Here is a 15,942-nt window from a genome sequence, read left to right as displayed (position 1 = left end):
CGTGTGACCATAGCCCAAGGTGTGGAGAAGAATTGTTGTTTTTGGTTATTTATTTTGCCTTATATACAAGTCATTACCCTGGAAAGGATGTTCCTTGTCATATTTCCCAGTAAAATCCATTTTGGTTTTGTTTTTGCATGTTTTATTGTGAGTCTGTAAAAGTGGCATAAGACTCTGACAACATTGTTCACAGCAGTGACCTGGGAGTCAGAAATGCTTCCAGTGGTCTTCCCCATGATGTTCCCATGTCATTTGAGCACTGTTCCCATCGACTTCCGCAATTTCTAGTCCCTCTGAAGACCCCTGGGGAAGGAAAATGCTCGAGTTTCCCATAGACTTACATTGGGCTCGTTGCTCGGGTCGAGCACCCGTGCATTCCGATTTGCTCGACCCGAGCAGAGAGTACGCAAGCATTTTAGTGTTCGCTCATCATTATACTTTATTACTTGCTCTGATAATTCAAAAGGTTGGTTTACATATGTCTATAATATTACAATAAATGATCACTAACTACTCCTGGGTGACTTATAGACTACAAGCATTCAAGCAGTCCACATATTACTCCACAATGATGTTCAAAAATGTGGCATTGTATGCAGTCTACACAAAATTATGGTGGATAGCCAGCTGTCAGACACAGCCACACTCCCCACAGACAAAATAAACATAGTTTATTACAATGTTTACCTTCCTGATCGCTGTATACACAATGCTGAACCATTGCTATAGTACACAGATTATGAAGCACTGAGAGTAATTGCTTGGTGTAGGTAGGGAACAGGAACTGCTAGCTTCTAGTTGAAAAGAATGCATTAATATCTTATAATACAGACAACATAGGAGGCACAGTGTGTTAAAGTAATAAAAACAAAATTCAAAAAAAGCAAAACTAACCTAGAAAAAAAAGCATAAATAAACCAAACAAAACTTAAAGAAAGAAATATACTGCCAATCTATATCGTTGTTTCTATCCCCACCCTTGTCGAAAAAAAATGTCCAATATTTGAAAATCATTTTTCAAGGAAGGGGAACACAATTTAAAATAATTTTAGCAGTCCCTTGTGGTTCTAAAAAGAAAAACCAATAAAAAAATTGAAAATTAGACAAATATTTCTTTTTTTTCTGGTTTAGGTATGTGATATCACCTCCAGTTTAGTATTTTGTTTTTCTGTTTTGAGCTGTTTGTTTTTGACTTTTCTCCTGCATGACAATTTTGTATCTTTGTGACTCTCTTGGTTTTGACCCAGTTACCAGACTATCTTTCTGGACAGCTTGCGACACTAAACAGCTGACTCTGTGGGCCTCGCCCAGGGACCCCAGTGTCAGTCCAGATCTCTATATAGGAGTTAAAGGGTCAAGGTCAGGGCAACCCCAGGGCTCTGGGAAACAAAGTAGCATACGCCAATTCTGTTTTTGGTACCTATTTTAGAGCTGCCAAGTGACTACAGACAGAGCCACATTACACCTGTGTTCAAATACCAAAAAGGAGACGATCTGGAAGGAGTTTGTATGTTCTCCCTGTAGTTGCACGGGTTTCTAATTCGAGGACTCCAAAGTAGAGTTGAGCGAAATGGGTCGGTCAAATTCAAAAGTCACCGACTTTCGCTAAAATCAGGTTTCGCCGATCGAAACCCGACCATAACGTGAGGTCGGCCATGCGGTCACCGACTCAAGCGCCAAAGTCGCGTTTCTCATAATGCTTCCAGCGCCTTTTCTCAGCCAATGATCAAGGACGCACACTGTGGGCAACGCGATGACATGGGCAGCGGCCACCACCATCTTAGAGAAGGGCATTCAAGTGATTGGCTTGCTTTGTGTGGTGTAAAAGTGGCTATAAAAGCCCTGACCGCCGACCGCCATTTTACTTCTGCCGATCTTAGCATAGGGAGAGGTTGCTGCCGCTCTTTCTCAATAGGGAGAGTGTTAGGCAGGAAAGAAAAAAAAATCTGTGCTTCTGCTGATAGCGATTTTCACTGTACCGTTAGTGTGCAGTGACAGGGGAGGATTTTTTTGTGTGCAGCAGCGCTGGTGGTTATTAGGCTGCCTTATTAGGCTACCTGATAGCTGCATTGCTGTGTGCACACTGCTGTGCAGACTGCTTTTTTCAAAGCACTCCAACTTTTATTCTTTTTTTCTGCACAGTTATCGAGTGTTCATTTTTTCACACATCGTATAGAGGTGTACGCTCCTCACACACTACCGTGTACCGGCTGGTATCACGGACAAATACATGCTATCTGTATGTGACTCCGGAAAAAAATAGGTGGAGATTTACATTTTTCCATACATACACCGTATAGAGCTGTCCGCATCTAAAACAGTATCGTATATCTGCTGTTTGGATTACGGTCAAATCTATACAGAGACAGCGTGTGTGTGAGTCCGTAAATACATATATGGACATTTCCATTTTTCCATACACCGTATAGAGCTGCCCGCTTCTCAAACAGTATCATATATCTGCTGTTGACTCCAGAAAAAAATAGACGGAGATTTAACATTTTCCATACATTCACCGTATACAGCTGTCCGCTTCTCAAACAGTATCGTATATCTGCTGTTTGGATTTCGGTCAAATCTATACAGAGACATCATGTGTGTGTGACTCCGGAAAAAAATAGGTGGAGATTTAAAATTTTCCATACATACACCATATAGAGCTGGCCGCTTCTCAAACAGTATCGTATATCTGCTGTTTGGATTATGGTCAAATCTATACAGAGACAGCGTGTGTGTGACTCTGGAAAAAAATAGACTGATATTTCAAATTTTCCATACATACACCGTATAGAGCTGTCCGCTTCTCAAACAGTATCGTATATCTGCTGTTCGGATTACGGTCAAATCTATACAGAGACAGCGTGTGTGTGAGTCTGTAAATACATATACAGAGATTTTCATTTTTCCATCCATACACCGTATAGAGCTGTCCGCTTCTGATACAGTACCGTATATCTGCTGTTTAGATTACTGAAAAAAAAATCCATACTGAGATAGCGTCTGTGTGTGACTACGTAAAAAAATAGACATAGATTTTCATTTTTCCATACATACACCGTATAGAGCTATATGCTCCTCACACACTATCGTGTACCGGCTGGTATCACGGACAAATACATGCTATCGTTGTGTGACTCCGGAAAAAAATAGACATAGATTTTCATTTTTCCATACATACACCGTATAGAGCTATCCGCTTCTGATACAGTACCATATGCAGTATCTGCTAGTTGGATTACGGTCAAATACATACTGGGAGAGCATCTGTGTGTGACGCCGGAAACAAATATACGGAGATTGACATTTTCCCCAAAAACGTATACAACTGTACACTTCTGATACAGTACTGTATATCTGCTGGTTGGATTACGGTCAAATACATACTGGGAGAGCGTCTGTGACTAAGGAAATATATACGGAGATTTAAATTTTTCCCTACACCTTATACAGCTTTAGGCTCCTCACAGTACCATATATCTGCTGGTATTTTTGGAACATTTTCCCAAACATGAGGAAGTATGGTGGAAGAGGCTGTGGACGTGGGCAGGGGGGACACTGGTACTGATGGTGGTGCATCTGCTGGTCATGCCAAAAGCACAATAGCAGCTAAGGCAGGAGGTGTTGAGCTTGCAGCATCATCTGGCACAAGAAGGCCTGTAAGGTTCCCTTTTCTGGGAGAAGGTAAACCGCTTTTAAAGCCGGAGCATCAGGAACAGGTTTTGGCTTACATTGCTGAAACAGCCTCCAGCTCTATCGCCTCCTCTTCTGAAGTTTCAAAAACTGCAAGCACTGAGTCGTCAGTGCAGGCTTCTGGTCAGGAACAACCCCTTTCCTTGTGTCCTTCACCCACACCAAAAGTGAAGGATGCGGCAGGCCACACTTCAGATTACTCCATGGAGCTCTTTTCACATACCATGCCTGGGTTATCAAGTCAAATCCTGAATTCCCCAGTTAAAGATGAATCTGACATGGAGTGCACTGATGCACAGCCACTGCTAGATGGTTCTGCTGGTACATTGACCCAGAGAGTCTACAATTCCCTCGCAGTCTACTGAGCCAAAATCAGACTCTGATGAAACTTAGATGCCCCTTCCTGCATACTATACCACCTTAGACGGTGACACAGAGGAAGGTGCAGATGAAATTGAAGAGGAGGTGATGGATGACAGTTGTTGACCCGGATTGGCATCCATTGGGGGAAGAGGGTGCCGCTGGCAATATCTCAGAAGAGGAGAAGGATCCGCAGCAGGCATCGACATCGCAGCAGTGGTTATCTGGCAGGCCCGTAGCTGTCTAAAAACCTGGTAAAAAAAACAAAAGAGTTGCGGGACAGCTTGGCCAGACGATCAAATTAGCACAGCGTGCCAGCCCTGAAAATTTATACCATAGTAGGAAGAGTGCAGTGTGGCACTTTTTTGTCCAAAATACTGTTGATGAGGCAAAGGTTATCTGTAAGAAGTGCGGAAGGACCTTTAGCCGAGGGAAAAATCTCCGAAATTTGAATACCAGTTGCATGCTTAGACATTTAACCACCATGCACTTGCAAGCGTGGACGGACTACAGAACCTAAGGTAGCACATGTGCACCTGCTCCGACTGAAGGTAGCCAGCAATGCTCCATCACTTCCCCCACTGTAAGCCCACTGGTAAGCACACCACCAGCAAGAAATGTTGAGGTGTTGTCGCAAGGCGAAAGCAGTCAGGGAATCACAATGATTTTGCAACGAAAGACTGAATCTAGGCCATCACCACCACCACCATCACCAACTCCCTCTCAGTCTGTCAGGTCCACCGCTAGTTCCCTCATATGCAGCTCTCAAGTCCAGCTCACCCTAGCAGACACTCTGAGTAGGGCAAGAAAGTACTCATCCTCTCATCCGCGTATACTGGCTTTGAACGCCTACATTGCCAAACTGATCTCATTAGAGATGATGCCCTTCCGCTTGGTTGAAAGCGAAGTGTTTCGAGAGCTCATGGCCTATGCTGTCTCACGCTATGACCTACCCAGTCGGCACTTCTTTTCGCGAAAAGCCATCCCTGCCCTCCACCTGCATGTGAAAGACCGCATTGTCCATGCACTCAAACAATCAGTGAGTAGAAAGGTGCACCTCACAACAGATGCATGGTCCAGTAGGCATAGCCAGGGCTGTTACGTGTCCATCACTGCGCACTGGGTTAATGTGGTGGATGCAGGCTCCACAGGGGACAGCAGCGATGGAACAGTGCTGCCTAGCCCACGGCATAGGAAACAGTTGGCTGTAGGCGTTCGACCCTCCTCCTCCTCCTCCAGAAGCAAAAGCTCGTTGACAGAGCGCAGTCACACGAGCACTCCATCCGCAGCTGCCAGTGTTGCACACGAGTTGTCCCACTATCGAACAGCTAGTGGTAAGCGGCAGCAGGCTGTTTTAAAGATGATGTCTTTGGGCGACAACAGACACACCACGGAGGTACTGGCCGACTATTTGCAGCGACAAACTGAGTCATGGCTAGGCAGTCTACATCTTGAGCCAGGCAAGGTAGTCAGTGATAATGGCCGGAATTTTGTGGCAGCCATAGTCCTTGCAAAACTCAGGTATATACCTTGCCTAGCTTACACCTTGAACCTGGTGGTGCAGTGCTTCCTAAATAGTTAACAGCCCTGCTCCATAAGGTGCGAAGACTGTGCTCGCACAACCGTCGCTTGCCCGTCCATTCCAGTCGTATGCAGAAGCTGCAGCGATCGCTCCACCTCCCCAAGCACCGCCTAATCATAGACGTTGCAAAAAGGTGGAACTCCAGCATGCACATGGTTGAGAGGCTGTGCGAACAGAGGCAGGCTGTAATGCATTTGTGAGAGGATACACGCGGGCAGTTTGAGGGCAGACATGGAGTTGTCGGGTGTGCAGGGATCAAAGCTGAAAGACCTCTGTAAAGTCCTTCAGTGTTGTGAGGAATGCACACGGCTGGTAAGCGCAGACGATGCCATCATAAGCATGAGCATCCCACTTATGTGTCTGCTCATGCAAATTTTGACGCACATTAAGGATCAGGTGTCTGCAACAGAGGAGGAGGAAGAGGAGGAGGGAAGCCTTGATGACAGTCAGCCATTGTCAGCGAGGGCAACTGACCTGGACGAGGTGGAGGAAGAAGAGGAAGAGGAGGAGGATGAGGGGGATGATTATTTTTGGGAGGAGGATGCTTCTCAGGGGCAAGAGAAAATGTTGGTGTGCCAAGGTGAGATACAGGGTTTGTGTGTGACTGGAGGGATGAGGATTTGCCAGAAAGTGCTCCTCCACCCACCACTGGCAGTGCATCATTGACACCTGGAACATTGGTCCACATGTGTGATTATGCCTTGCGGATCCTAAAAAGGGACCCCCGCATTGCCAAAATGATGAAGGATGACGGCTACTGGTTGGCCAGCATCCTCGATCCACGCTATAAAGGCAAATTACAGAACATCATGCCACAGGAGAACCTAGAGATAATATTGGCTAACAAACAAGCAACTATGGTAAACCGTTTGTTTGAGGCATTCCCAGCACACAGCAGCGGTGCTGGTTCTCCCATGAGCCGTAATGGGCAAAATGGAAGAGGTGTTCATGGTGCTCACAGCCGAAGTGACGTTGGAGACAGGGGTTTCATGACCAGGCTGTGGACTGATTTCTCAAGTACCGCTCACACGACTGGTAATACTGAATCGATTGCAAGTGTCAGGAGACAGCAGTTGTCAACTATGGTTACAAACTACTTCTCCTCTCATATCGATGTTCTCCCTCACAGGTCATTCCCCTTTGACTATTGGGCCTGTAAACTGGACACCTGGCCTGAATTGGCACAATATGCCTTACAGGAGCTCGCTTGCCCTGCTGGTAGTGTGCTATCTGAATGAGTCTTCAGTGCGGCTGGATCAATCCTGACAGAAAAAAGGACCTGCCTGTCGACCCAAAATGTTTATGATCTAATCTTCATTAAAATGAACCATGCATGGGTTTCAAAGGATTTTGTCCCACATTCCCCTGATGACACATAGGTTGCCAGAAAAATGGCTCACTTTTGTCCTCCTCTTCCTTGGACTTCTCCAATTCCTCCATTTGCATCTGCTGAATGTCCAGCCTACACATCAACATATGATATTTTTTCAACCTCCCTAACTGGGCTGCCCCCCAGGGCCGGGGTCACCACCTGGTGCACCCGGGCAAGTGCCGTTGCCCTGAACAGGTGGGTGGGTCCACTCTTGGGCAACGGTACAGGCACAGGGCCCCTCATAGTACAATAAAGTGTCTCTGACGCTGGGGGGGCCACTCGCCATCAGCCACACCGGCGTACTATGAAGGGCCCTGTGCCAGTACCGGCACCCATGAGTGGGCCCCCCTGCTTGCTCAGGGCCCCAGCACTTGCTATACTTACCTCTCCCTGCTCCACCGCTGTGTAGTCTGGGCAGTTAAATCCTTCACAGGGACGGCCACTACAAATTTGGTGAACTGATCGATGATCGTTAAGACGTCGCTATGGCCTGTCATGCTGGGCTCTACCTTCAGATGATCAATGGCTACCATTTATAATGAACATCAACTCACAATCGGATGCAGTGGTGCTTTATGATCAGCTTTCACAGTTTTCCTAGTCACAGACGTGTGACATTCCTGCCACCATTTTTCAATGTCTCCTCTCATGCCAATACAATAGAATCGCCTACGGCCTGTGGCTTTTGTCTTTTGCACTCCAAAATGACCAGACACATCATGATAGGCAGTGAGGACCATGTTTACATCTCTCCCTGTGACCACAATTTGATGGAGACGAGTAACGGTGATGGGATCCACGCTACTGCGATACAGCAACCCTTTCTTCACAAAGAACCGTTTTCGCTGTCTCCACAGACAAAGCAATTGAGGGACAGCATCGCCTCTGCAAATTCTCCCGGGAGGATTTCCCGTGATTAGTAATTCCCAAATTTCTGCAATCACTCGACTTTCCATCTGTACTTGTATACATCTAGTTTCCTGTAGCGGAGAGTCTGGACTGGCTTACTGAGACTGAAATATATACGAAGATTTAAAAGTACCCCAACACTGTATACTGATGTACACTTCAAATACATTTCCCTTTTTCTACTTTTTATATTCTGGTGTAATCCATACTGAGCCTGTGAGAGTTTGTGCCTGACTCTGGTAAAATATAAAGAGATTTAAAATGACCCCAACACTGTATGCAGCTGTACGCTTGTAATACATTACCCTTTTTCGACTTTTTATATTCTTGTCTAATCCATACTGAGACTGTGAGTGTCTTTGTCTGACTCCGGAAATATAGACGGAGATTTACAATTACCCCTAGACTGGATACACCTGGTATCTGCTGATACAGTACCTTTTTTCAACATTTTGGATTACGGTTAAATCATACTGACTTAGTGAGAGTCTGAGGGTGACTCCTGAAATACTGTATATACGGAGTGTGTATTAAAGCCCTCACCGCCAACCGCCATTTTTCTTCTGCCCATCTTTACAGTAGGGAGCGGTTGCTGACACTGTTTACTATTAGGGAGACACTTAGGCCTGTAAACAGAAGTTCTTATTTGCTTGTGCTGAATGCAATTATTGTGTACAGTTAGTGTGCAGTGACAGGGGAGGATTTTCTTGTGTGCAGCAGCGCTAGTTATTAGGCTGCCTGCCAGTGACAGGGAGGATTTTCTTGTGTGCAGCAGCGCTGATTATTAGCCTGCCTTATAGCAGTATTGCTGTGTGTACACTGCTGTGCAGACTGCTTTTCTGCACAGTGAACGAACGTTCATTATTTCCAACACCATATAGAGCTGTATGCTCCTCACACACTACCGAGTACCGGCTGGTATCATGGAGAAATACATGCTGACTATCTGTATGTGACTCTGGAAATATATAGGGAGATTTACATTTTCACTTATACTATATACACCTGGTATCTGATGATACAGTACCTTTGTTCTAAATTTTTTATTACAGTATAATCCATACTGAGTGAGCGTGTGTGGTTTACTCCTTCAATATATATACGGAGATAAAAATTTTAGCCTATACTATATACACCTCCTATCTTGTGATACAGACCTTTGTTCGACATTTTGTATGACGGTCAAATCCATACTGAGTGAGCGTCTGAGGGGGACTATGGAAATATATACGGAGATTTAAATTGTACCCTATAATATATATACTTGCTATCTTGTTATCCAGTAGCTTTTTTCAACATTTTGTATTTGATCAAATCCAGACTGAGTGAGCATCTAAGGGTGACTCCGGAAATATATACCGAGATTTAAAATTAGCCCAACACTGTATACAGCTGTACTCTTCTGATACAGTACCCTTTTTTGCTATTTAAATTCTGGTGTAATCCATACTAAGCCTGTGAACGTCTGTCTGTTACTCCAGAAATATATTTGGAGATTTATGATTACCCCAACACTGTATACAGCTGTACGCTTCTGATCCATTACCCTTTTACTGCTTTATATATTGTGGTGTAATCCATACTGAGCCTGAGAGCATCTGTGTCTGCCTCCTGAAATATATACGGAGATTTAGAATGTTTAAACTATACTATATATACCTTGTATCTGGTGATACTGTACCCTTTTTCAACTTTTTATATTCTTGTCTAATCCATACTGGGCCTGAGAGTGTCTGTGTCTGCCTCCTGAAATACATATGGAGATTTTTTTCTATTTTCACTATACTATATATACCTGGTACCTGTTGATACAGTACCCTTTGTGCCAGAAAGTCCTCCTCCACCCACCACTCTAAGTGCATCATTGACACCTGGAACATTGGCCCACATGTGGGATTATTTCTTGTGGATCTTCTTTTTATATTATGTTGTGAGCCATACTGAGCCTGTGAGAGTCTGTGTGTTACTCCTGAAATATATATGTAGATTTAAAAATTACCCCAACACTGTATACAGCTGTATGCTTGTGATACATTACCCATTTACTGCTTTTTATATTCTGATCTAATCAATACTAAGCCAGTGAGAGTCTGTTTCTGACTCTGGAAATATATACGGAGATTTACAATTACCCCTACACTGTATACAGCTGTACACTTCTGATCCATTACCCTTTAACTGCTTTATATATTATGGTGTAATCCATACTGAGCCTGAGAGCATCTGTCTGCCTCCTGAAATATATACAGAGATTTAGAATGTTTAAACTATACTATACATGTATATACCTGGTATCTGGTGATACTGTACCCTTTTTCTACTGAGCCTGTTAGCGTCTGTGTCTGACTCATGAAATATATAGGGAGATTTACAATTATCCCTAGACTGTATACAGCTGTACGCTTCTGATACAGTACCATGTATCTCCTGGTATTTTGGGTCCATTTTCACAAAAATTAGGAAGTATGGTGGAAGAGGCTGCGGACATGGGCGTGGGGGGCCAGCTGGTACTGATGGTGGTGGTGGTGCATCTGCTGGTAGTGCCAAACGCACAATAGCAGCTAAGGCAGGAGTTGTTGAGCCTGCGTCATGGTCTGGCTCCAGAAGGCCTGGAAGGTCTGGCTCCTTTTCTGAGAGTAGGTAAACCGCTTTTAAAGCCGGAGCATTAGGAACTGGTTTTGGCTTACATTGCCAAAACAGCCTCCAGCTCTATCGCCTCCTCTGCTGAAGTTTCAAAAAATGCAAGCACTGAGTCGTCAGTGCAGGCTTCTGGTCAGGAACAACCCCTTTCCTTGTGTCCTTCACCCCCACCAAAAGTGAAGGATGCAGCAGCCCACACTTCAGATTACTCCATGGAGCTCTTTTCACATACTATGCCTGGGTTATCAAGTCAAATCCTGAATTCCCCAGTCCAACATGAATCAGAGATGGAGTGCACTGATGCACAGCCACTTCTAGATGATTCTGCTGGAACATTCACCCACAGCACGACATTCCCCTCGCACTCTACAGAGCCAGAATCTGACCCTGATGAAGTTCAGGTGCCCCTTCCCGCATACTATACAACCTTACACGGTGACACAGAGGAAGGTGCAGATGAAAGTGCCGGTTCCCTTTGCAGGTGGGGGGTTTACTCGTGGGCAACAGCACTGGCACAGGGCCCCTCATAGTACGCAAAAGTGTCTCTGGCTGTGGGAGGGCCCACTAGCCATCAGACACACCGGCGTACTATGAGAGGCCCTGTGCCAGTGCCGTCGCCCACGAGTGGGCCCCCCCTGCTTGCTCAGTGCCACAGCACTTGCAATACTTACCTCTCCCTTCTCCACCGCCGTGACGTCTTCCGCATTTCCTGACAGTGACATTCAGGTCAGAGAGCTCGATGACATCACGTCTGTATGCCCTCTGCCTAAACAGTCCAAGTGCAGAGAGCTGGAAGATGGCGATGCTGAGGAGTCCAGAGTAGAGCAGTGCCCAGCGAGGAGAGGTATTTAATTTTTTTAAAGGTTGGGAGCAATTTTTGGTGAGCACTATACACTGGAGAATGATATATGGGGCCCATCATACACTGGAGCATCATCCATGAGGCCCATTATATACTGGAGCATTCCAAATGGGGGACATCAGACACTGGAGCAGCATTTACGGGGCCCATTATACACTGGAGCATTAGAAATGGGGCCTATTATATATGGAGCATTATTTGGGCCCATCATATACTGGAGCATTCTAAATGGGGCAGATCAGACACTGGAGCAGCATCTATGGGGCCCATTATACACTGGAGCATTAGAAATGGGGCCCATTATATATGGAGAATTATTTGGGCCCATAAGACACTGGAGCATCATCTGTTATGATTGGGTCACCGATGAAGAAAACAAGACCAAGCTAAGCTACAGAAAACCAGAGAGGTTGGTAACTAAGCGGATTGCAGACCCATGATCCTATCCACACAACTAGCAGTAGCCATGGAGCGTGCCTACGATGATTCTAGATGCCTCGACACAGCCAGAGAACTAAATAAGCCTAAAGCAAGAAAAGGTGAAATCTAAACTGCCCCAGAGCAGACCCCAAAGGAATAGACAGCCCCCAAACATATATTGTCGGTGCGACAAGATGAAAACACAAACACTGGTAGGAAAATAGGCTGAGTAAACGATGGGGCCCACACTAACTAGAAAGGACAAGAAAGGAAAGACACTGTCTGCAATCACGCAAAAAACCCTGCAAAAATGTCCAACACTTCTGATAGCAAAAACTCTGAAGTCACTAGACTTCTCCCACTATATCAGCACTCTGGCATTTTCTGAAAGCAGAGCAAAAAGAGGCCAATCTAATAAGGGACAAAAAACAAACTGACACAAACAGTAACATAAGGATGGAAATTCAGCACAGCCCCAGCCAAGGCTGGCTGACCACACAAAACTGAATAGACAAAAAAAAAATCAAATGTGAACAATAGCAAAGAACACTTAGCTTGAGCATGCAGGGACTGAACTGGAAACTAAGACCTCAGGAGGCAGGAAAAATCACCAGCAGGGATAGAGGGAGTCGGCTGTCTTAAATCAGTCAGAGACTCCAGATGTCCAGTCATCGTCCTCATTATCAGGTGGCAGGCCTCTGTCAATTAGATCAGCTCCATTACCTCCTGTAACCACCAGAGGGAGCCCGGAAAGAGAACTTGCGACTCCTCTGTCAATACAACCAGCTCCACTACCTTCACTGGCAACCAGAGGAAGGCCAGAAAGTGAATTCACAACAATCATCCATGGGGCCCATCATATACTGGAGCATTCTAAATGGGGCAGATCAGACACTGGAGCAGCAACTATGGGGTCAATTATACACTGGAGTATTAGAAATGGGGCCCATTATATATGGGGCATTATTTGGAACCATAAGACACTGGAGCATCATCCATGGGGCCCATCATATACTGGACCATTCCAAATGGGGGACATCAGACACTGGAGCAGCATTTACGGGGCCCATTATACACTGGAGCATTAGAAATGGGGCCCATTATATATGGAGCATTATTTGGGCCCATAAGACACTGGAGCATCATCCATGGGGCCCATCATATACTGGAGCATTCTAAATGGGGCAGATTATATATGGAGCATTATTTGGGCCCATCATATACTGGAGCATCATCCATGAGGCCCATAATATACTGGAGCATTCCAAATGGGGGATGTCAGACACTGGAGCAGCGTTTACGGGGCCCATTATACACTGGAGCATTAGAAATGGGGCCCATTATATATGGAACATTATTTGGGCCCATAAGACACTGGAGCATCATCCATGGGGACCATCATATACTGTAGCATTATGTGGAGCTCATCATATACTGTATGGAACATTATATGGGACCAATTATTCTGTATGGAGAAATATATGGGGCTCATTATTCTGTATGGCGCACTATGTGGTGGCCATAATACTGTATGGAGTAATATACTGTCTGTTTTTTGAGCTATTATAGAATTTAAAATAGATATCAGTCATGTCATGTAAGAAGTTAAGTATTTTTCATTGTACTATACCTATATTTCTGTGCCGTATCGGAGCATCATGAATTGTTGTATGTGTTAAAGAGGCGCACTGACACTCTTTGGCCTGGGGCACCCGAAAACCTGGAGCCAGCCCTACCCCCCACTACTTTAGCCAAATAACCCCCAGTTTTCAATGCGTAACTATTATTACAAAATAAATTAAGGTTGACAAGCTTAATTAATAAGAATTGATGTTGTTGGCATTGAAATGGGCACTGTAGGTGTGTTTACTGTCCTCCACTCCCTGTCGACTTTGCTTCCCCATTGACTTGAATTGGGTTTCGTGTTTCAGTCGGACCTCCGACTTTTCCCTATAGTCGGCCGATTTCGTTCGACTCGACTTTTGAGAAAGTCGGGTTTCATGAAACCCGACTCGACCCTAAAAAAGGCAAAGTTGCTCATCTCTACTCCAAAGACATACTGGTAGGGAATTTAGATTATAATCTCCAAAGGAGACAGTGATGATGACATCTGTTAATTTTATCTCTATATATAAGCAAGTAACTAAATATAAATTAGTTGGTTAGACCGCTACTGCTCCAGCACCTCCTCTCTGCTTCTCCCTGACGTTTTCCCCAATCTGCAAAGGTGATGTTGCATTTACAACATGTGCTTGCTGGCCTCAGTAATGATACACAGGTAGAATACATAAAATTGGTCAAGTTGGGATATTCTTAAATGGGCCAAAAGTTTTAAAAAACAGTAAAACTTTTTGTATAATGTTCTTTTAGAGGTTTGCTCCATTGGTACTTGTTCCTTTCTATGAGGGTTAAGGGTTTTGGTGAGGATGGTGCTATGTAATATAACTTTTGGATTATAGGTAACTGTCTAGCTGGTGAGCATACATTCCAGTAACCAATCCAAGGCTTCATAATCTCTCTGGAATTATTGCTTTTAATAAATACTATATGATAATATTATCTAAGGAAATTCCATCTTCACAGCTCAATAGAACCATAGCCACCTCTCAGCTGCAAGAAATATTAGGTCATTACAGGTCTTTAGCCTTATAAGATTTATCTCCTTGGAGCTTATTCAATAATACAGTCCAAATTTAACCAATGACCATTGACTATGTTTCCGAAGCATGTTTATGTACTTGTTGCTACAACCAGTCAATCACTTTACAGATTATTTTCTTTCCTTCTGTGCCTCCCACTTCTCCCTGGTTGGCTTAGTAATCGTTATCAGGTACTTACAGAACTAATTTAATTGACATTGTCGAAAGTGTATTACTCAGAGAGCATGAGATCATCACATTTGACTCTGGCACATTATTTTTACACAAGTAACAAACATTACTCAGAGATAAGCAATCCACTAAATGATATTCATATTTGCTCCACACATTCAGGACTTTTCTTTTGTGTAGGCTATTACATGATATTCCTGCCATTAATTTATCATTGTTTAATTGTAGTTTGTAAAGTGGAAGGTGGTTTGGGGATTAGGAGTCTCTAAAGCAAACAAAAAAGTGTTAAAATCAACATGGAAAAATGTCTCCTGGCTGATAATATAATCCAGTCTGCTATCTTTTGTGGAGTCCTTTAAATAACAGAATTAATCGTGTATAACATTATTTACTTATTCAAGGACTTGGTCAAAAGTGTGTCATCACCCAACTAACACATGTGTATGTTCTTGCAGATATGGGAATTAATATAGAACTAGACGTGTGCCCAATGCTATCGCATCAGGAGGGCAGTAACATCATGATGGGTTCAGCTTTGTGCGCTGGGGGTGGCGGCCCACCCACTTCCATGCAGTCACAACCGGCAGGAAAGACGGTGTTTTGCGGCATGTGCTGGCTCTGGTGTGCGGCGCCATCAGAGGGTGGCCGCACCCAATCTCCAGCACAGGCATCAAGCCGCGGCCTTTCTTGCTGGCTGTGACTGCACGGAGGTGGATGGGCAGGCAGCGGCGGGATCCAGCGTGTGTAGTCAGGCGGTGGGTCCTGGCGAGGGTCCGGCGGCATCATCCCTCTCATTACTCCTCTCTCATTACACCCTCTCGTTACACCCCATTCACAGCCGGCAGGAAAGACGGTGTTTTGCGGCCTGTGCTGGAGATGACAGAGGGCAATGATGGAGTAGAGCAGAGGGCAATCATGGGAGTGGGGAGGACAATAATGGAGGTGAGGGAGGACAATGATGGAGGAGGGGGAGAGGACAATGAGGGATGTGGGTGAGATGACAATGATCGAGGTGGGGGACAGGGCAATGATGGAGGTGGGGGAGAACAATGATGGAGGTGACAGAGGACAATGATGGAAGTGGGTGGAGAAGACAATCTTGGAGGTGGAGGAGAGGACAATGATGGAAGTGGAGCAGAAGACAGTGATGCAAGTGGGGGAAACAATGGAGGTGGGGAGGACAATGATGGAGAATGGGGAGAGGACAGTGAGAAGTGTGGGGGAGATGACAATGATGGAGGTGGGGGAAGAGACAATGGTGAAGGTGTGGGGAGGA

Source organism: Dendrobates tinctorius, unplaced genomic scaffold (genome assembly GCF_039654945.1).
Source record: "Dendrobates tinctorius isolate UK_male_01 unplaced genomic scaffold, ASM3965494v1 ptg000004l, whole genome shotgun sequence".
Classification (NCBI taxonomy): Eukaryota; Metazoa; Chordata; class Amphibia; order Anura; family Dendrobatidae; genus Dendrobates; species Dendrobates tinctorius.
The sequence above is the reverse complement of the archived record's forward strand: the minus strand, read 5'-3'. Positions refer to the sequence as shown.